Source organism: Lissotriton helveticus, chromosome 7 (assembly GCF_964261635.1).
Source record: "Lissotriton helveticus chromosome 7, aLisHel1.1, whole genome shotgun sequence".
NCBI classification, from domain to species: Eukaryota; Metazoa; Chordata; class Amphibia; order Caudata; family Salamandridae; genus Lissotriton; species Lissotriton helveticus.
Window position 1 is genome coordinate 180,434,211 of NC_136068.1, and position 24,176 is coordinate 180,458,386.

Genomic DNA, 24,176 nt, shown 5'->3' on the forward strand with positions numbered 1-24,176 from the left:
AAAGACATAGTCTGTAACCAATGCTCCTTATTAATAACACAAAGTGATTGAGCCGAAAGTTGGGTCACAGAGTACAAGTAGCAAATTGAAAGCACAGTACATAACTATTGAGGACAGTATCTATGTAACCTCCCACTTCTGCATCCTTGCTCTAACAGTAGTGGTAGTTTAATGAACTAATTCTACGACCACTATGGACTTCCATTACAGTCGACTATGACAGTACACCAGTCTTATTCTTCTTCTTCTCTCTTGTTTAGGGAAATGGGTACGTTATCTTATGCAAGCCGGCAGAATGACATGGACACAGCACAGTGAAGTTGCACCCGAGAAAAAAAGTTGCACACCATGATGATGGAGACAGACTTGCGTTACTGTACCGGTCCAGTACATGCAGGTGGTGAAGCTATTACTTTTCTATTACGGGTGGCACTGAGAATACTCTGTTACAAGGGCTACTGCTTAATTAATTTACCTTTCACCCTACAGTGCAAATGAGTACTAGAAAAGGAAACTGAAGAAGCTAACTAATTTGATTATCTATCACTTCACATGGGACGTATTTAATGACAGATGAGATGACTTTAGGTGCTTTGCTTAATATTGAGTGAACAGTGATACACCCACACATGAATGACGTACTACAAGTAAACTAAAGTTATTAAGAGAGGTACGGAGTGTCCACCGTAATAACCAGATATATGCTGTGAATGCAAACGCAATACAAAGTACTGCTACTATTCATGGTAGTATTGGACACATTTACAATTTCTTTTCCTTGCCTTCCCTGCACTGGGACGGACGTGCGGGTGCGGTGGTACATGCTCTTCAAGGTAACACTTACTTCACCTGGCGACCATCTACTCTCTCTAGATACACATGTGCTATGTAAGAGTCAGAGAATACCATGCTCCAGGCATCCATTCAGTCAAAGTATACGCACACATACAGTTTCTGTTTCACCCACCCAGGCTGCTGTCCTTCCACCCATCCTTGCTTCATCATTGACCCAGCCATGCACCATACCATATTCTTTCCTTCCCAGCCACCTCTGGGTCCAAGCAAACACATATCGTTCTTCTTTGCCAGCCATCATACAAGTTCGCGTCCCACTTACTTACACCCTTCTTTCGCTTTTCGTTCATCCCATCCATCACGTTCGTCTAAGAACTTATTGGGATTCTTCTCACCAAAAACTTCACAGCTAAGTCGAAGTACATTTCAAGGAGGCTACTACCTGGTTGATTTGTAATTGTAATACACCCGTGCAGAAAGCACACTATGCAGTCTTCAATCTCAATAAGTAAGGAATATATAGCTTACCTGTTTCCGCCACCACCGTTTGATCCCCCACAGGAACGGCCACCAGCTCTTCTAACGCCGCCTCCTCCCCAGAGGCCTCCGAGTCCAAGTCCAACACAGCCACCTCCGCGCTGGCCCCGTCACCAGATGTTACACCTACAAAGTACATTTAAGAATGTTAGAATACACCACTCACTACTATATAATATTTGGTCTAGGAGAAATGTTAAAAAAACAGAATACAATGTAATAATTTGTGACTGTCTACTCCATAGTAAAAATGTCCCATTTTCCAGGGAAGGCTGTTGTCTTGCTGCACTTTTATGCACAACTGATGAATGCTTGCTTTTGATTTTTAACACGCACCACTTTTTCTCCTAACAGACAGAAGCTTGACTCCTGAGTCCTAAGAACACGACCAGGATCAAGTTCAAACTAGGTGAGAGTTCGGCTCGACCACAAGAAATGTGTCCAATTAATCGTCAGCACTAACCACTTTTCCGTTTACAGTTAAATAGTTTTATGACAAAGTAGATTTTAATAAATGTGTTTACTTTTAATAAAGCTTTTACACTTAAATAGACTCTGTGGTTTTTGTTCCTCTAGACTAGAGTGGATGAGCTAAAGGTTTTGGAATTTTTGCAAGCATGAGTGCCTCTGACACTTCTTGACTGTGCTGTGACTCCGTACTACTCTCTTGTCCTGCGTACGATAATCTAGAGATCATTGGGGATCTATAATCGGTGACTTCGGGAGCTGAATGACTCTGCCACACTATCTAGTCAGTAAGGAGACAGTGCATAGAGGTATTGCTGAATATAATGGGAGTCCAATGGAATTGCCAAATGTCCAATCTTAGTTAGCTACACAGACAGACTAATAAGAATAGTCTAGTAATACCACAGGGAGTCATATTCGAGGCAGGATAAGAATTTATATCCAGTCTACAAGAAGATCAAAGACGATTTAGAAAAAATCGAATGAGGAACGCTAGGAAAAAATAGGTACTGTTTATTAAAATGTAAACTTACTGGGGCCAGCAAAGGAGCCCTCGCCTGCCCGATCCTGGCCTGCATCCTCAGCACCCTCCTCCTGTGTCCTCTTGCCCTTGGGGGGAGCTGATGTACAACATGAAAGAAAGAAAAACCAGAAAACATGGATGAGATTTTTCAACCAAATCAAACATTTGAAAAGAACAATAACAACATATTTTGGAAAAATAGCAAATAGATAGACAACTATTCCACGGGATCTATCTCATGTGGTATACTACGTTATTCGTATTGCCTGATTTGCGGAACGTTGACTTAGAAAGTTCCTATGTAACTCAAAAAACAGACTACTAAAGAGGTTTGCCTAGGCCTGGCACTGCAGGCAGCAGTGCGCAACACGTGACAGACAAAGTCCATCCTGCTTGCAGATCAGTGAATACTCAAACTATCAATCCACCCGCCACCACCGCCACTATTTCTTCTGATAGCCATGTGACTGTCTAAAGGAAGGACTGGACTTCAGTCTGTTGGGGCTGATTTATAAGTCCCTTGCGGAAGTTGCGGCTGATTTTCCTCCATTGTTGCGTGCCTTTTCTGACGCAGCGGCAGAACAAAAGACTCGCCATGGTGTTGGTGCGGCGTATATATTAAAAAAAAAAACACATATGGGCATATGGGCGATGCATCACGTTGTAAAGCCCTGCGCCATCAGGGGGCGTTCCGGCGCAAGGGAGGGCGTACCTGCGCAGGAACGAATCCTAAAAGTGGCTGAGGGAAATCTACAAGATGTCAATCAGTCACTTTTAGGACAATGATGCATGACTCAAACCCTGCGCGCTTGAAGCCGACGTACGGCTTGATGCAGCATTGGGGAGATAGGGTACCCCAGAGCATTGCTGGAGCTGCGCCATCGTTGGCACGCAACTCCAGCAATGCGCTGCCTTTACGGCACAGATGCGTAAGGCTTCTGTGACGTTTTGGGCCAATGGGTGGTGGTGGCATGGCACACAATTACTGCCGCATCCCTGCTACTTTGCAGGGATGTGCCGGTAATTGAAAATATGACCCTTACTGTCTAGCATTACGCAGTTCTTTTCTTTACAGTACACTCATACATAATTTCTCAGGCCAATGAAATGCTTCTGAACACAACATACAAAACAAAGAAGCATAGTAGCAAGCAAGGCTACTGAGAAGGAGAGCAGTGCACCTGAAAATGAAATGCATAGAAGATTTTGAAATATAATTTACCTCAATGTAATCGGCAGCATTATTGCTCTTGGTAAAGAACAAAGATTTGCAAATAACAGAGCAGGATAAAACAGAGTAGTAAATGTACTACTACTACTACTCACCAAGCCCGGGGACCTCTACGCCGAGCGCGTCCAGCAAGTCCCGCTCCCGGTCCATGACATCGGTCCAGCGGTGGGTGGCCTGGTTATATGTGCGCCGGACCCCAGAGATCTTGTACATGGCCCGGCACACCTTCTCCCACCGCTGGCGGCGCTCCCGGATGCCATAGCCGGTCGCGATCTTGCCGCCTCCCAGGATCGTCTTGGGGAGGCGGCGCTGGACGTGGAAGATCAGTGCCGCCACTTCCTCCGCGCTGAAGATCTCCCTCGGGACCACTTGCTCCCCCCTTAAACGCCCGCACGGGAGCCGGGCACGGGGTGCGGGACCCTTCCCCTTCTCAGGGTGCTTCCCGGCTCCCTTTACCATGGTCTGGGCAGAAATAAACTTAAATGATAAAGAAGAAATAGAATAGTGAAGAAGAAAAGAAAAGAGTTTAAAAAAGTAGTTTAAAAGTAACTAAAAGCTGCAGAAAACACAAAAATATAGAGCTAGAAAAATAGAGGGTTAGATAATAAGTAAAATTAGATCAAAAAAACTTCAAACAAGCAAAGGATGGCAGAGATTGAGAGAGGATAGAGAAAGCATGCCCAGAACCATAGCAATGAATGAGAAACAAGATGGCCGCGCCCGTTCACGACCGCGTGGGTAAGTTCGCGCGAGATTTTCCTTGCGAGTACGCGCGAAATTGTACTAGCGAGCAGCACACTTTGCGAGATTACACATAGCGGGCGGAAACGGAATTACGTCACGCCAACAAGATGGCCGCGCCCGTGTACGACCGATAGGGTAACTTGGCAAACGTATAGCTAGAAGCGCCTCGCGAACACGCGCAAGATCACGCGAACATACACGTCGCAACAAAAACAATTTTGTATTCGCACGTATTCGCGGCTTCCGAAATCGATCTCGCACGGATTCGCGCCCCAAAAAACGCGCGAAATTGCAGAAAAAACGATTTTAGCTAAACTGAAAGCAATGAGCAGGTGCAAAAGTTCAAACTTAACATTAGTAACATTCAAGGTAGTGCTTCCTGATGGGCCCCTCCAGAGTTTGCAACTATTCTATGACCCTGCTATGACCCAAACAGCAGGCTCATAGAATAGCACCATAAAGGTCCTGTGAAAAAAAAAATTCACTGCAACAAAAAGCAAATTACAGATAAGGAAGGAAGCAGGTGCCAGCCAGACTGGAACTTTCAAAATTACTGACACATTAATGAAACACAAATTAATTGATGGCAGTTGAAGAAGGGCAGGTGTGCTTGCTTTTTTCAACCACCATAATCTACAGTGATAAATAAACCTAATAGGTGCCCGTGAGGATGTACTAGAGGGTGGCATGGGTGTCCCAGAGGGTGGCAGTGGTGAAACAGAGGGTGCTGTGAACCTGTGATGATAAACCAGACGTAGAAACAACATAGTCGCGGCCGTTGCAAGCCGAAAAGTAAGTTCGCAATTGCGAACTTGTCCCAAAATCGGCGCGAACACGCGCCAACACAAAAAACGGAAAAATCCGCAAATCCGCTAGAGTTCGCGGATCTTCGCGGATTGCGAATCCGTAAATACGCAAGTTCGCGGATTGCCAATCCGCAAAATCCGCCCATGCTTAATGACTATGTCCTACCCATAGAACTCCTTTTTGACTCAAATCGTGGCAAAATAGTAGTAAACCGCAGCACAACACTTTGTGCCAGTGATGCAAAACCAGCACAAAGTGTCAGTATATTTTCCCCTGTTTTAAATCAGAAAATAGCAAGCTGTGCTACTTCCTACTTGAACATGTTCTCCTTCTGAGTCAGGGTACTTAGAGCACCCACAGCGCATCAGAACTCCTTGATAATGGTGAGGCATACTAGCATCAGCTGGACTTTCCAAATTTACAATTTCAAGATTCTGCTTTTGGATAGAGGTAAGGTGGCAACAGGAAAGTAAGCCACCCTGGAGTTGGTGTGTATTTCGAAGAGTGAATAGACTTAATTGGAAAAAGAACACTTTTTCTTTCCTCTTTCCTAAGGGAATTGAGGAGCTGGTTTGCTAATGTAACAAGAAAGAAGGAAGAGAGTGTCTTTTGAATATAATATATGACAGTCATCCTGAGGGCGAGGTAAAAGATTAGCGGAGGTTGAGTCAATTTTTTAACCTGTTCTTAAGGGTTCCTGAAGCTTGAACTGGTTACGTTCTACAGATTCAAAAAGTAAGATAACATTTCTCTATTTAATTTGTTGGAATTTATGTTTTATGATTGGTCAATAGCCATATATAACCTGTTAGCAGTCATAATTATTTCCACAATGGAAGATTATGTCTCCTCCTGCCTCCATCTGATGATAAGAATGGCTTAAGCAATTGTCATTGGCCCACTAATTATGGCTACTTTTTAATATTCAAGGAATTATTGACGATACAGTTCCCAAACTTTTGACAGCAGGAAAACAAACAATTTTTTTAAAGCTGGGAAAAGGAACTTGACACATGGAGCTTCTACTGAATCAGAGCAAGGATGTCATAGTACTTCCTCGTAGGGTAAATATCAATATCAGTGGAAAGGAATAAGTCAATTCTAGATCACATCACTGACACTTTCGTCTTCCTCTAGTGTCATCCACTGAGTATCATCTAAGTGTAATTCCTAAAAGTGATAGATTCACTTATTTTGCTTTACTACGGTTTAGCAAGATTAAAGAGTTCATTTTGGGGGAATGGAAGAACAAGCACCATATCAATGTTATTCACTCCCTACACCTAATATATTTCTTGTTAGAAGCAAAAGAAATTCCACCTCATGCAATAAAAATTGTCTCTATTTTGATTATTTTGATTGGGCGTACTTATGTGAATCCAGAGATTTTTTTACCCTTGGACCCTGTGGATAAGAATTTGAAAGGTGCTCTTAAGAAGTAATTTGTTGCTAATATTTTGTCATTGAGAGCTTGTACCCATCTGCTTTCAAAGGTCAGCCCTTGGTTAAGTATTTTGATTTTAAAGCAGCTGCTATGCAAAAAGGTGGATTGGTGCTTGCAATGTTATCAGATCAGCTGTAGTGGTTTCAGGGACCTATATCTAGCCAGAGTAAATTAAAGGGCAAGGGACTAGAAAGCTGATATTGAATAGAAGTCTTAATCATTAAAAAATTATTTTGAGCCTAAAAGGTTATTTGGTGAGCAGTTTAATGTTATGGTGACAAAATCTTTCAAAGCAGGAAAGCATGTTTTGGCTTATAAAGTGGAAGTCATCATGATACGTTGGTCATATAGCTGTGATTCACTTACGAACCAAACCAAATCTTCTTCAAAACAAAAGCACGGAGGGCCAGATGTACGTCTGGCTTTTGCGTTTGCCAAGGGGTTTTAGGCCCATTTGAAACTGCAAAAGACATGTGGCCCATGCACCAACCCTATTTTGCGAGTCGCAAACAATTTGTGACTCCCAAAATAGGATTTAGCGACTTGCTATTAGGAAGGGGTGTTCCATTCCTAATGGTGACTCCAAAATCTATGTAAGAATGTTTTGCGACCGCAATTGCGGTCGTAAAAAACACTCACAGTTTACCACACTTTTAAGAAGGGTGGTAAAGAACTCACAAACGGGAAAGGGTCCAAGGGGATCCATTCTCCTTTGGGAAAACAATGCACACTCCCTGCCCTTAAGAAATGAAAATGAAAAGTTACATTTTTATTTTTTAAATGCATCCCGTTTTCCTTTAAGGAAAACGGGCTGCACTTAGAAAAAGAAAACTGGTTTATTCAAAAGCAGTCCCAGACATGGAGGTCTGCTGACCCCAGCAGGCCACAATCCCTGGGAGTGCCAGCCATTCCAAATGGGGTCCAAAATTGCGACAGCCTCATTAATATGCCTGAGGCATGCAATTTGCGACCTCATTGGGAATCACAAACAGTGTCTCAGACACTGTTGTGCATCCCAATTTGTGAGTCACAAATTGCGAGTTATTTATTTATTTTTTATTTATTTAACTTATAAAGCGCACTGTCACCTTGCAGGCATCCTGGCGTTGACTGGCTCAAAGGGCGGACAAGTATCAGGCGAGACGTGACAGAGCAGTAGGTTACTTGGGAAACAGCCAGGTTTTGATCTTTCTCCTAAACGGGAGAAGTTCCGTGGTTTGCCTAATCTCGAACCGGAGCAGATTTCATAGTTTGGCAGCGGCCACCTCAAAGGCTCTGCCCCCTGCTCTAGCCTTCCTGAATCTAGGTACCTTCACCAACCTAGCCGTTGAGGATCAAAGCAGCCTGGTTGGTGTATACCAAGCGAATTTCGATTGCAGGGAAACAGGGCCAATTCCATGGAGAGCCCTGAAAACCAGGCAAAGGGCCTTGAATTGTATCCTCTGTCGCAGAGGTAGCCAGTGCAGTTTCGCACGGGCAGCCGGCTCATGTGCTCTTCTAGGAAGCCCCAGGACCAACCTAGCAGCCGCTGATTGCATCCTTTGGAGCCTATCCAGCAGAAACTCAGGGGACCCCAGCAGAAGGGCATTACAATAATCCAGCCTACTGAGGATTGTGCACCTTGCCACTTGAGCACGTGCCTGAGATGGTAAAAGTGGCAGGACTTTCCTCAGAGACCGCAGGATGGCAAAGCAGCAGGCGGTCGTTTTTTTGACATGAGTCTCCATACTGAGCTTTTGATCAAGCATGAACCCTAAGTTACGGACTGAGTCCACAGGCCGTACTTTAGTCGCTGTTTCAGGAGGCCAAATGTTTTCTGGAAACGGACGGGGGATCTTATTCCCGGCGCTAAGGAGCACCTCCGTCTTGCCAGCATTAAACTGAAGGGAGCCACACAATTTGCAACTCGCAAATTGGTGATTATTACATCTGGCCCTGAGTTTCTAAGAGAGGATGGCAATCCATGGGCTGTAAGGGGTGTTCAATGACAAATATCAATAACAGAAATATTGTGTTACCAAAATATCACTGCCAAAATCTCGATGACCAAAATATTGTGAAGGTACAGGTACATTTATACAGATAATTATAGGTTTACTTTACTTAACTCAACAGTTATGTATATTGTGGTACATAAGTGTTGAGTTAAGTAATTTAAACCTACATTTACCTATATAAAAACTTATCTTCATGATATTTTGGTAATCTATATTTTGGCCACAATATTCTGACGTCAATATTAAGGAGAAATACTGTAGGAAGGAGAAATCAGTGATTTCTTGATATTTAGGATAAGGATCTCTGTGTTCCGAATATTGGGGGGGGGAGGCTATTGAATAGACTTTGAATCTTTTCCTCTGGATTTGAGAATTATCCCTACTCCTGTTCCAATGAACATGTTCGAATAACAGGCTCTATGAGAATGTAAAGGAAGAGAGCCATCATCCCAGTACCTTCAGCAGAATGAGGAAAGGGAACATGCTCAATCCTGCTGTTAGTCAAAAAAGCTTTTGGGGATTTCCCGTGTTGAATTTGAAGTTTGTAAATATCTTGAGTGAAAACAATTAATTTCAAAATTGAATTCTTGCATTAAGTCATTCAGATGGTTCCTCCACTAGCATATCTACTAATAGAATGACAAGATGGATATCTTCAAATCCTAATTCATTCCCATTAGAAGTACTTGAGGTTTACAGTAGGACTGTTCCATTACAATTTTGCAGTCCTTCCCTTTGGGTTGAAGTCTTCACCAAGGTCCTGGGTCCATTAGTGGCATTGCTTCACAAAAAAGGCCTCTTAGTTCATCCATATCTAGATGATTGTAAACTGCATTGTACATTCAGAGATTCACTTTTGAAGGATGCTAAAAATGTTACTGAAGCCCAACAGTTTGATGGGGTCTTCAAAAACATGCAGAAATATTATGTAGATCCAGCACAAGACATACACTTCATTAGAGGCAGATTCGGAAAATATCTGGCGATAGTGACTCTTCCGGAGATCAGACCCACTCCGGCCCCTAATGTATTAAGATGCTCAAAAGCAAGAATGTGGTTGCTGATTCCAGGGGACATGGCAGCAACTCTGTACATAGTTCCACATGCCAGGATTCATTTGCAAATAGCTGGGAGTCTTAATTTCCATAATTCGGAGCTTCTTTACCTGAAATACCATCAGGAAACCCCCTTATTCCTTATTGCAGCTCATCAGACATGATCTGGAGCAGTGGTTGAATCCTTTAACAGAAGGAGTAGTGCTATCACACCTAGGATGTTGAGTGATTACATCAGATGCCAGAGCTCATGGTGTGTGCATGGACAAAGACTCAGGTAATTTATGGGGACTGGTATTCTCTCCAAAAAGATCACTCTTCCAATGAGTAAGAGCTGGGGACAATTAGGATGGCTTTGATGGGGTTTACCTTACTTTTGGTGGGGAAAGCACTCCATATCTGGAAAGATAATATGACTGCAAAAGTCCACATAAAGACACAGGAGGGAAACATTCAAACAAATGATTCTTAAGGAAGATCAAAGTATGTGACCAAAGGTTTTCAGTTGCGTTGATAATAATTGAATGTTTTTGTCAGCAACTCATATTCATAGGATGAACTTATTGATCAGTTTCTGTCATCTTAGAATTTTTGTCTGAATCCCAATTTTTTTTATGTTCTCTTTTTTTTAAATGTATTTCTTTTTCGATATGTATTTTGTCCTCATCACAATACCCCTTAATTGCCCATACTGGCTTCACTGTGCCCATTTTTTTCAAGAAGGTTAAATGATCATTAAATTCAAAGTGTTGAAGGCTGGAGCTCTACAAAGGCATAGACAAACATTGATGTTTGTGTAATTCAGCGGGAACCACAGGAATTTTTTAACAACGCCCTCAATTTTTTAACAACGTCCTCCTCAAGACATCAAACCTTCTTAAATGAGAGGTTCTCATGGACAGTAATGGTTTAAAATTATTGCAATAATTCTCCTAAATAACTCGGGGAGGAATCTCTAATTTGAAATATATCCAGCTTGTCTCATGGGTTTCCAAGATTGAAGGGGAGAGTGAGTACATTGGGAAAGCTTACAAAAGTCGCTGCCCTAGACCAGCGGGTAAGAACAGAAAATAGCAAGGTTGTATCACCCCATGTGTGACACAGACTATTTGGAGTCTCTCCTTCCCCATCATTGTTGAATTTGCTGTTGCCTGAAGAAGACTTGGAGGATCAATGGCAAGTACCCTTTGATTTATTCTTATGCAAATTAGTTAGGTTCCTTCAAGCAGAATTATCTTTTTTGTGATGCACAGGGAGTATTGGTCACCAAAAAAGATGTCAAAGTGGAAGAATATGGGGACAGAACTAAACAAGAAATGCAGAAACTCAGAGGTGGATGATTAACATGTTTGTTGTGAGGATTTGGGCGCATTATATGATATGACCCTAGGGCCGCATCATGGAATATACTCATAAAAACTGTCTTGAGTCCAGTCAGACCCTTTTGTATCAACTTTGCTCAACCCTGGGTAGCTGTGGCTTCGAACAGCAAGGCTTGACAAAGGAACTTAGTGTAAAGCATTTAACAGCACCAAGCAATGGTAATAGAAAGTGAAGCAACAAGAAAGAGACACAAAAAACAATTTATAAAACAAATAGTATATTTTCATGAATTTATAGGTTATTTGATCATCAATATCCACTGGAGGGGTCCGGAGATACAGAATTTTGAAGATAGAAATACTTTAAAATACAACCTCAAACAAGCATTGGGTAACAAAAAACTCTTGAAAAGTTTAAAAGAGAACTTGGTGACCAAATCTGACAAGGTTGTGGTCTACGAGGCCAGTAAGGTTACTTTGGAAAGTTACCTGGCCATCAGGTACTTCTCCAGTCCAGTTCCATTCTTTAGGAAATGATCACCATGGACTACAATGGAGTCGTCGTGATGCTGGAGATGCATAATGAAAGATGCTCAAAGATGCTCCTGATGCTGCGTGGTCGACTGGGGAGAGTTGTGTGTGATTCCTCGATTCACTGGTGATGTGGGGTAACTTTGGCCTCAAAACTCGGGCCCCACGACACCCTCTTTGAGACAGTAGAAAGCAAGTTGAGGCTGGGCTACCAGTCTCCTGACCCACAGTCACAGAAAATATCCTTGGTGGTGGTTAGTATCCCTCTTGGGTAACCAATCCGGTATCTGACAGCTTTTCCAGGTCCAGCAGACTCAGGTGCATATATTTTGACTATTATGGATCCTCAGAAGTGGCTACTACTTTGCTGATGTGGGCTTCTCAGCTTTAATGTCCCTGGTGCTGGTCCAGGCAGCCAACCAACTGATCTTTGGAGTCACTGCTTCAATCTGGGGCTGGGAATACATTTTTCCCCGAGCGAGGAGACTCAGGCACAGTCCAAACTTCATTAGCCCAAAGTGCATCTGGTGCTGTGCTTCTGATAGTTCAGCCTCTTTTTGTGCAGTTTCAAGGAGAGAAGGGCAGTGTTTCTTTGGTCCTTTCCCCACATCCAATATGCACTGAGGTCCGGGGTGCAGGGAGAGCCCATTTTATCCCAGGAAAGAGCCCCGAGGTGACAACGTGGTCACTAGCCAATGGGCTGATAGGTCCAATCCTTTTTGGTGTCAAAATTCCAGTGATGTGTGGCGTTTGGCATTCCCAGAGTGCAATATTCTTTCCATTCTTAAATTTTGAAGAGCTTGCTAGCCCATCACAGAGTTGTGGCTTCCTAAGGGGTATACAGTGGTGTAACAAAACTTGAGGGACCTCTCTGCAAACTACGTAGAGGGCACCCCTTGCAGAGTCAGTCAGCTCCCAGGCCAAGGTACTGTGCTGAGGGGGCCCTCTGGAGCTTGGGCCCTCCCTTACCGCAGGGGCTGCGGGGGCCTATGTTACGCAACTGGGGCTATATGCCCACAGGTAAATTGGGTTGGGGACAAGTTGTCCCCCTCAGTCCTTGTCTCCAACTTGTCTACATGAACAAAAACCAGTCTGCTCAGAAGTGTTATCAACATTTGCCCTTCAAAGACGGCTTCCGTTTTGAAACTTGCCTTTTGGACTAACACCCGAGTGTCTTCCTGAGAGGGGAGGTAACACCTTGCTCTGCAGCAGCTACCTTTGTTCATAAACCAAGGGAATTGTTTGCATATCTCCTCAGGCAAGCTGAAAGCTGTCTTTGGCCAGAGCCTCTGAGGCCACCGGACCAGCTGGAACACAGAGTGGCAAGTTTCTGAAAGTTGCTTAACTTCAATAGTGACATTAATTTTGACTTGGGCATCAAGTTGGATTTAATGCCACAACTAAGTTGATACCGTACAGTACCCAGTTAGGAAGTCCCATTCAGAAGTTAACCTGGCTGGGACGCCAGCAAGTAACAGTAACTCAGTGTTAGCCAAGAAGCTACTAACTAGGCCTGGGTGGAGTTCGCAAAGTTTTACTAGATGGAATTCCATGAAGCATCAAACAATCTCAGGCGCCCTCTGCAGAGTTCTGCCAGCGGCGAAGTCTGCTAAGTTATTGCTCGCACTGATGTTTGTCCCACGCTGTAAAATTAGCACGAATGGCACTATGCGTCGTACCAAAGGGTAATGCTGCTTTTTGCCTCTCGGGTAGACATTCTATTCTGGTGTAAGGATCCTCAGTGTGAGGGGCAGATTTCTAAAAGGATGCGGCCGCAACCTGTTGCAACTGACCACGTTGGGTAATCTCGTGGGGAGGAGGTCTAGCGCGTGTTTTTTGTCCCGAGCGTTCAGCAACTTAACATTGGTGAGCCTCTCGAACAAAAAAATTGCACTCCGCGTCACTTGTCAGGGCTTTTTGAAAGCCTGTGCTCAAAACTCTGAGAACTATGCTGGCGGAGCAGAATTCTTCACCCAATCCTACTTCTAAGTTGTGATTTTTCCTGAGCAAAATGACAAATTTAAGGGTTTTGATGCCAAGACATTGTGACTTATGTTTCTTGCTGAACAATATACAGTTACCTACCATAGGTCTCTATAGGCCTTGCGTAGTGGAGACTTACATATATTATAAAGGAAAGTTGTGACTTTGTCATTAGTTTAAATGGCAAAGTTGAACTAGCAGTATAAACACTGCCTTTCCAATCAGCAGTGGCAGGCTGGGAGCCATTTTTATGTTTGTCACTCTCAGGGTGGCACAAACAGTGCTGCAACCCTGGGTGGACAATCTGCCTTACATACCCTTGGAACTCTGGGTACCATATACTGGGGACTTACAAGTAATTCAGTGGTGCGTTCCAATTGGGGACATCCAATTTGGCATATACTTGGTAAGGAGTTAAAACACTGGCACTGAGGTCTGGTCGGCAGACCACAGTGCACTCTCAGAGTCGAAAACCCAACAGCTAGTAGTCCACATGGGGCAGAACATGTGGGGAAATCAGCTAAAAGCCTGTTTCCTTACATTTGTGAATTGCCCTATGCTGGCAAACTACTCGATTGGTGAAAGTGATCTATGCTCAGCTGCCATAAACCAAAAACTAGAGGTAGGCCTGAAGCTAATTCTGTTTGTTATCGACAAGAAAGATGATTGTCCATTGGGCCCAAAAAAGTCCAAGCTTGTTTTTTATTTAATGTTGCTGGGCAAACATTTGATATGTAGACAGCGGATCGATGGAACCCTCTGAATGTAAATGATTGCATTTCCCTGATTGACAAAACTAACGTTCAGGAAAGAGCTTGTACAAGGAGAAGAAAACGGACTTTTGGCAGCTGTGGTCTGTAGTAGGACCTGAATGTACTGGTGAGAGTACCTGATGAATATACCAGTAGCTTGTTTTGAGGTGATCAGGAGTCCTGAACACCTGATAGAGTGGGGGTTACCCCCTCATGCTTTCAAATTAAATGAAGTTGGACATTTGTAAAGTCCTAACAAAGATCCCACAACAGGGCACCACAGTACTACATTTCATGAAACTGTTTTTTTGTCACCACTCCCTGTCAGCTAAATAGCACACTGCGATTAGGGAAAAAAGCCATGTTTTCAACTTTGAGCGCAAAGTGTTTTCTTTTCTGTGCTGGAAATATGGGTATCCAGTAATAGATCTTTTTCTCATCCAGACAATTTCTCTTCTATGATATTTTGCTCAAGGGTAGGAGGAAAGAAACCTAAGTGATAGGTGTGCTGTTAAACCCTTGGGCACTATGCTTTCTTTTTGCATTTTCCCCATTCTGTCTTGTTTACAAAATGTCTAGTTTGAGAGAGGTGGGAGAAAACTTCAGTGTTTCTAGTTGCTTCAGTATGGCCCGAGGTGTCTTGGTATCCTTTCTTGATTCCCGGGAAGTCCAGTTCAAATATAATTCTTCAGGTTTTTTTTAACTCTGAGCTGTTCTTCTTCTGGAGATGTTAGATGTTATAAAGACTTAGGGCCCCCTATTTGGAAGCCAGGGACCCCTACAGAATTATTCCTTGAAGCAAGGGAACCCTGATGTAAGCAATTTTGATGATTTGAACCTCAAAAACAATGCTTAAATATGCAGGAACAAGTATTCATCCAACAAATACACAAATGATTAATATTTTATTTAATTCACAAACAAATCTATACTAATATAATAAAGAGAGAGCCCAAAACTTTGAGGCGGGTAATCTCAGGAACCACAGCACCAATCACAACACCCAATACAGCATTGGAAAGGGCAGTTGCAGCAGAAGGACATAGGCTATACAGACACCCACCATATATATTTAAAAGGTAAAAGAACCGTGCCAGCAAAGTAGTCCCTTGTGGGCGTGTCTCCATTGTGCTGTGGGTTCGTGACAAACGCTGGGGGCGTGTGGTACGTTCCGCCCTTCATGCCATGTCTCATATCGTGTGCTGTGGGCGTGTGCTGGGTCGTGGGCGTGTTCGGGGCGCGGGATTACGGGAAAAAAAAGCGAGCATTGTGCCCAATATTTCATTGTTTTTTCTTCCCAGGTTCTGTACATTCCAGCTCCGGGTGTCCACCCTGCTCCCTTTAAATACCCCTGCACCCCATAATCATAACCCACCCTTACTCCTTAGAATACCCCAACACCTTTAAACACTAACCCATCTTAACCCTATAAATATACCCTGTACCCCAAAACCCTAACCTATCCCTAACCCCTAAAAATACCCCATACCCCAAAACCCAAACCTAGCCCTGAACCCTATAAATACCCCTGTACCCCAAAATGCAAACCTACCCCTGAACCCTAAAAATTCCCCTGTACCCCAAAACCCAAACCTACCCCTGAACACTAAAATTACCCCTGTACCCCAAAATGCAAACCTAGCCCTGAACCTTAAAAATACCCGTGTACCCCAAAACCCAAACCTACCTCTGAACCCTAAAATACCCCTGTACCCCAAAACCCAAACCTAGCCCTGAACCCTTAAAATACCCCTGTACCCCAAAACCCAAACCTACCCCTGAACCCTAAAAATTCCCCTGTACCCCAAAACCCAAACCTACCCCGGAACCTTAAAAATAACCCTGTACCCCTGTAACCCTGTACCCCAAAACCCTGTACCCAAACCTACCCCTGAGCCCTAAAATACCCCTGTACCCCAAAACCCAAACCTAGCCCTGAACCCTTAAAATACCCCTGTAACCGAAAACCCAAACCTACTCCTGAACCCTAAAAATACCCCTATACCCAAAACCCAAACCTAGCCCTGAACCCTAAAAATACCCCTGTACCCCAAAACCCATACCTATCCCTAAACCCTAAAACTACCCCTGTACCCCATAACCCAAAACTATATCTGAACCCTTAAAATACCCCAAAATATATACCTCAGTACCCTAAAACATATACCCCAATACCCATACTTACCTTATCTAAACATAAAAAAACATGCTTTTACCATTCATGCATTTACAACGAATTTCGTTGTAAATGTATGCGTGGTAAAAGCATATAAAATGTAATGCCATGCGTTATAATGGCATTGCGGAGTCATGGTACTTTCGTAATGAAAGTATGCGGAGTGATGGTATGGGGAAAGAAAGTTGCGGAATAATGGGTGTTTACCCTCCCCGGGTAAGTACATTGGTGGCACGGCGGCCCACATTTCCAGCAACATACTCATATTTTTTCAACACCGATTTGAAAAATGCACAGGTCTCTCTCATTGATGGCCAGCACCGACATACACTTTTATACACACCTCCCGCCACAAGTTCTATAATTGCGAACTTTAGAGCTGGGGAGCTACGTTCGAATCTCGGCATCAGCTCAACATCTTGTGATTCCAGGCAAATCGCTTTGTCTCCCCGTGCCTACCACAAATGAATGTGTTCTTCTGTAATGTAAATTGTGCTCATGCCATGTTGTCGAGTTCACGCAATATAATATTGCAAGGAAAAAGAAAGTAGGGACACTCGAGTTCACACACTACTGAACGCGCACTCATAAGTGCATCAGCAGTGCACTGTGAATCAGAGCGTTTCACAGGTCTGTCACAGATAAGAAATGCTATCAAAACGAAATCCTACAAAACAATATACCACTAGCCGGCAGCAATTCATACCCAGACAAAGTCGGGACGGGCTGCTAGTATAAAAATAAAATATTTCATTTTAATCGATAATTTGGAATAAATTCAACTGAAGCAACCCACTATCCATATTGCATTCTGTTTGATGCATTTGACCTGCTCCTGCGAATCAATCTAAGGACACGGATTTATACCCTTCAATTTCAAATTCCAGGACATTTAGGGAACCTTTTAACATTTTCAATTTTACATTTTGCTTTATTTATTTATATACTTTTTTTTATTATGTTAACATTTTTGTTTTCCTAAGGAGTCTCATATCCCTTGATGAAGTGTTGCTGACCCCCAGGGTTCCCCGGACAGCAGGTTAACTGCTATTGTAAAACATTGGCTAATTTAGGACTAGCTGATCCCACTACTGCAGCACTTGTGTGTTCTACACTCATTAATGCAAAGTATACTTCCCTGATTTGGTAATTTTCAATTTTTTGGGATCTCTTTAAACAAATAACAATAAAAAATTATACCTACTTGGCCAGTCAGGCTGCCAGTGAGGTTGTGATCTAGCTCAGGTTTGGTCAGAAATTTGAAATCAGAGTTTTGAATGGGTGGCTTCCTTCCTAGGGTGTTATATTCCCCAGTTAGGCCCACATAGAGAAGCAGCTTATTTCTTACCTTGTCTTAGAAAATAACATCTTAGCAATGAACTTTTGCACACATGTGCATGCACGACAATGTTGGATTATTTCTTTCAGCATCTTTATTCGATTCACAGAATCATCAAAGCAACAATAAATACAATAACCTTATTAAAAAGGAAGAAAAAGAATTGATATATACAATTCATTTGTCCTCTTATCAATTACAATACAGTACATCGAATATGATAAGATAAAATACGAAATACACAGTGTCAGATAAACTCCTGTTAGTTACAATACAGTACATATAATAAGGTATTTTACGGTTAGCAGCTATTCAATTGATTTCATAAAGTGCAAACGCAGGGTGCCAAATAGTTAACCATCATTAGTACGTTTCACCTATGCATGCTGCTGCAATACATAAAAATTAGTATTTACAGCAAGCAGCAGTGAGAAACGTTCCATAAGGTACAACGTACAAAATTCAGTTCCGTCAGAGCAACTAAAGCATATCGTAATAAAAGAGGGGATTTTCGACACTAAAAATGTTTTGGTGTCATTAACTAGATACAAAATCACATTTAAATTTCTTAAGGTGCCCTCAAGTTAAAACAATGTTATTACAATTCATAAGATTACAATTTAAGCCTTGCCGTCATCCTAATAAAATTAGCAGCCAATAGAAATCTGCTAGTGCCAAATACAATGAGCTTGGAGCTGTCAGTTTTCAGCATTTCAGTGTGTTTCCCAAGGGTTTTATCCATTTCTTTCTGGGGTTTTCATATACCGAGCAGAAAAATAAGATATGAGCAATGTCCTCTTTACTTCCCAAGTGGCACTTACAATCCCTTTCTTCTACCTGCCTTGGTCCACACCTGGATTTAAATGACTTTATTTGGAGAGTACCATACCTAAATTTCAGGTACAATACCATGGCAAGTAAAGGTGCGATCTCATCAAAAAATGATTCAAAGCAGGGAGTTATTTTAAACAGCAAAAACTGGGTGGTAAGTGTACCAGATCTACAATTTAAAGTGACACTGTGCAGAATAAAATTCCAGTAAATGCTTTTAATTTCACGTTTGGAATCAGGGGTCAACAAATTCGGCTATTCCCAAAACCTGCTCAACCCAGGTCCAAAAACCATTTACGAATATGAGCCAACCAAGGAAAGGTGACATGGATATCAAGAGTCATTAGTTCCCTCAACGCTGATCTATAAGTTTGCCATTCCTCGGTGGTCCATATTCTTACCCAGTATGACAGAGTCATCCAAATTACCCTATGCTCAATTCGCTTAATGCCCAGGTCGAGCGTCAGGGGGATCATAGGTGTATTTTGTGGGAGAGCAGCAAACTTCTTTAGAATCTTGTTTTCCCCCGTAGTTAATGCTGAAAGTGATTCCCCCCCCCCTCTGAGTCATATAAGGCGGCGGTTTGGGCCTTGGATTTATAAACTTCTAGGGCTGGTGTAACAACCTTAGTGGTAGTTGCGTGAAGCTTTTTTATAACTGGAGCTGCATATTGTGTTAAAATTGATCTAGATTTCATTATCTGTGGGTTCCATGAAAGTTTGGAATCAATGGTTAGCCCAAGATAAACAAAATTAGAGACACGCTCCAAAATTGCTCCATCCAGCTTTATATTATTCTTAAAACATTTATGGGGCCTTATAGTCATGTATTTAGTTTTTAGTGGGTTTATTTCCAGCCCCTTTTATTTACAATATTGATCGAGCGTGTTTAAAAGATTTTGCATGCCCTTTGGCGTTTGCAACAGCAAAATTGTGTCTCCATCAAATGTTAGTGCGCAGATGTGGTTCCCTCCTAGTTTCGGGGAGTCATGATTCGATTTTTGGAAGAACTGAACCATGCCATTAACATATAAAAGAAACAGAGTTGGAGCCAGGACACAGCCCTGGCGCACACCTCTCATGACTGGTACCTCGTCTGTGAGTTCCACCCCTTTACTCCAACGCACTTTTGCAAAGTTGTTCTCATGAAGTCTGACCAACTGGACTATAATATTTTTTGGTACCCACTGTCGTAATAAATGTAACCATAATAGGTCTCTTGGAATTGAATCAAATGCGGCCTTTAAATCTAGAAAGGCCACATATAAATGACCAGATCTTAGCCTTGTGTATTTCCAGGCTATAGTTATCAGCCTGAACACCTGGTCTATAGTACTTGTCCTCCTTCTAAAGCCTGCCTAGCATGGGGACAGTATGTCATTTACAAGCATCCAGTCATTTAACCTATCTAGAATCTGTCTGGCAAAGACCTTTTGCAATATGTCTATCAAGCTGATAGGTCTATAATTAGCGTCCCTACTACCCTTCTTATATATCGGGATGATCTCCAGGCCCTTCAAGGATTCTGGAATGGGCTGACCTCTAGCGATTGCATTGCATAGGAGATTAATGTATGGTGCCCACACCTCGGGTGCATGTTTGAACAGATCACCCGAAATCTTATTAGGGCCCAGAACTTTTGATGGCTTAATTGCCGATATGGCCAGCATGGTTTTTTTCTACACTAAATTGTAGTGGTACAATCTCATTTGATGACATAAGGTCCTCGATGCTACATGGGAGCTCTCTAGCCATTGAAGCCGGAAGTGCATATAGGCGAGTAAAATGTTCATGCCAAGTGGAGGGGTCCAAATTATAGTCCTGGGCTGAGTTATTTGCCTTGCTACCATTTGCAATAATCTGCCAAAACAAAAATGGATCGCCTGCCTTTGAAGCTGCTATAAGTTCTTCCCAACTTGCATCTTCCCAATATCTGCGAGCTGCTTTCAAGACTTTATTATACATGTTCCTTGATTGTCTAATCATGATTATGTCCTTACTTTGCAATGCCCTAATTAAGCTTTGTTTGCTCAATACACATTCTTTATTAAACCATAGGTTTAATGACCCAATCTTGTTGGGATGTTTGATCTTCCCAGTCACTAGTTTGGTTAGATGGGGTTTTATAACTTCTAGCAACTATTGAGGGATCAGTGTTATAGATAAAGATTCAGGGCACTTTTTTAAAAAGAGCAATACTAGATCACCAAAAACGTTATAAATGCATGTGAGGGGTTCTACCTTTTTCAGTATATATGGCCATTTTAGTGCCCTCCTAATATTACTAATTATAGGCTGTATGACCTCTATGTCTAGTCCTACTTGTGTCAGTGGGTGTAGCATAAAATGTTCCCCCGAAAGATCTAAGCACAAAGGGAAATTATCGCTTTCTCTTCTCCCATCCACTTTAAAGTCCTGCACATGATCCCAATGGGCAACACTTACCATGAAATACTCTATCACGAAAGAGGAGAGGCCTCTCGAAAAGGTGCTAGAACATTCGAGGTCAGAGGAAGTTCTACCATTGCATGACCTTAATCCTTTCTCTACAGTAAAGTTAAATAATTGTAGTGCCGAGACAGAGCATCCGATGGTCTTTTCTATCCCTAAGGATGGGATACCCATTGCTAGATCTTCTTCTTCAAGGACTGTATTCAATCCAGACAAAGGTTCATAACAACAGTTGAAGTCACCTCCAATTACAGTGAGCCCATTAGAATGAATAGAATCAAGGGCTTCTTCCAAATGCTGTATTATTGGTGATTCTTTTGAACGTTCTCTTGGTCTTATATATATATATATATTAAACAGCTGTAACCAGGATTTGTTTGGGATTTTAAAACTCAAGGCAAGATGTCATGAATAGCAGTAGGTAGGATGTTTATGGAAGCATTTATATACTTTTGTTATCCAAATTAAGATGCCCCCAGATGGTCTATATCTAACTGATTGATGGGCCTCCATACTGAATGTCCTATAGCCTACTTTAAATAATGGTTCCCGTGCCCAGGTCTCTTGAAAAAGGCAGAAATGAAAGCATTCAATATAGTCCTGCCAATCTGGTTCTCAATTTTGAATTGAGCTTGTGGGTATGGTGTTGGGCGATCACAATCAGATATTATACATGATGTTTTATTGATAGGGGAACCAACAATGAGGGCACACTCAGGCCCTTCTGGCTGTGCAATATTATCTACTAATCTATCATCAAGACTTTCACCTTTATGTGGTATCTCCACATTTGATTGGTCATCAAAATCAGTTACCCCTCCAGCCTGAACCATTGGGGACAGGATCCCCCTTCCTGGGAAGCACAGACTCTGTTCTTAATGAAGTCAATCTATAGCTTCAAGGTTACTTTGCCCCCCAGTGGTATATATGGCAAGATTACAGCTGGATGTACCAGTTTTATTTTACCTAATGCTGATTTTGGAATTAAAAGGGCATGATTTCTTAGGTTCATAGTTATTAAATTCTCAGCAATAGATTTGGAGTAGAATGTTAACCTAATATCGTCCAATTCCCCCTTATCCTGTTGGATCCGTTCTGCATTTTTTATATCTGATCTTAATATGGAGAGACACTGTCATTCCTTCCTAATCCAATGTATAGCTTTATTTACAAGGGAATCCGTTTCTTCTCTACCACCCGGTTTTATTCTCGGAACATTGGTGAGAAACACGTTATACATGTTATGTTCCTCCCTAATTGGAAGGGAAAATGCCTGCTCTCTGCCATTTCTGCCCTCGAATCCCCTATGCCCCCTTCCAAAACCTTGGACACCCTGCGATACCCTATTTGGGTGTAAAATTTCTAGGTTTGGATTTGCGCATTGCATTTGCTGTTCTAGCATGGGTGGTCTCCAGTAATCGTGATTGTTAATCGCGTGTTTCTCCATGGTAGAATTAGGGTGGGGCTTTGGGATCAGGTTCTTACTCTGATTTGATATCGGGTTATGGGGGTAATTTAAAGTAGTTCTAGTCGGTGATTTAATTACCTGGTTCTCCATGTTGGAATAATGGGGTTTCTTTCCTATTTGTTGTTGGTCCCCTGGTGCATTAATTACAACTCCTGAATCACTATATAAGTGAGTTGTTAGTGCCTCTATCATTCTCTTGTGTGTCAGAACCTCTTTTTGGACTGTGTTTAGTTTTGTGTAAAGGTCCAGCACAAGTGTATGGCTATCATGTGCCTTTCCCGTTGTATGTTCCCCAATTAAACTCAAATTAGTCGGGCTGGTTCCGTCTTTCCCTAATGTTTGCTCTTCTTCGACTTCCTCCAAATTGTCAACTAGGGGTAGATATCTATTCCAACGTTCTACATTTATGATCTCTCCACATTTCAAATTGCCTTGATTCCTATCTATATTATCAGAGATGTTCAAGCTAGGAGAGGGTATCATACCAATACCCAGTCCTGGCTTTAAAGGTAATGCAGTTGGTAATCGTGAAAGTGTTTTGTTGTGTGCTTGGTGGACAATAATAGTTGGGCTACTTGGTTTTACCGGAAGCGTCTTTTCCCTCCTACTATAGAAGATGGAATTTTACCTTTTCCCTTGGTACTAGTCTCTTTTCCTCTAGACAGCATGTTTTTCACCTCTTCTATTAAATCATCGATAGCGGCCAAGGCGCAGTTCTCGGCTGCCGATTTGGCCATTTTTTGCGTCCTTGTTATCTTTTTCCTCTCTGTCATTGTTTCAGCTACTTTCCTTTTCCCCATTACTACCTTAATGGTTTATTACCGAGCTGTTATGTTAACTATGTAATTGATATAGTGGCTTACAGTAGCCTTAAATTAAGTTGGGATTGCAAGGCAGAATACTCCTGTATCCAGCAGTGCAATCCGTGTATCGATATAATAACTGGCACCCAAAAATAGCACAACTGGCTACCTATATTCGTTATGTGTCCTCAATTGAGATATTTACAGATAAATATAACATCCAAACTTCAACAAATTATTTACTAAAATACAAAGATGCTTATGATAAAATCAGGATGACAATCATCCAACAGGTACTATTGAAAGTTAGTGGACAGTTAATTCATGATCCACTTCGACATATATACAGTCTGTTTAGTCTTACCACACTGTGGTGGAAAAATGGCAAGAAAAAGATGGACCAAGGGGTATGGCCCAGCCCGGCCTTCTTCGGTCTTTTACCGGCGTAGACGGGCCCGCCCTTGGCCCGGGCTTTGCCCCGGCAGGCAATTCCTGCGCTGCGGAAGGGCCTTTCTGGCTTTAAGGGCCTCTGGCGCCCTCTGCTTATGCCCTCCGCTGGCGCTGCGCATTCCGCCTGGGAGATGATGTTTCTCAGCCTGGACGTTCCCCTCACGGCAGTGCGGCTGCAGAGCAACCCGCTGTTTCCCTCACGGCAATGGTGAAGGAACAAGGTAAGCAAGATGAGGTGATGTGCATAGGGTATGAGGCAGCCGTTTCCCTCACGGCGTGGGTAGTTCTAATTTATTGCGTCCACGCTGCGGGAGGGCCTTGCTGACTTTAAGGGCCTCTGGGGCCCTCTGCTGATGCACTCTTCTGGCGCCGTGCGCTTCCCCCTGGGAGATGATGTTTCTCAGCCTGGCTGCTCCCCTCACGGCAGTGCGGCTGCAGATCAGCCCGCCGTTTCCCTCAAGGCAATGGTG

At 42.6% G+C, this 24,176-nt stretch overlaps 1 pseudogene across 1 annotated transcript in view; it reads right to left on the reverse strand.

Moving 5' to 3' along the window:
* Window positions 1–24,176, reverse strand: part of LOC144768989 (uncharacterized) — a 641,387-nt pseudogene that overhangs the window by 336,950 nt on the left and 280,261 nt on the right. The window contains exon 8 of the transcript XR_013598658.1: window positions 21,115–21,134. The product of XR_013598658.1 is annotated as an uncharacterized LOC144768989 (transcript). The remainder of the gene's footprint in view (window positions 1–21,114; window positions 21,135–24,176) is intronic.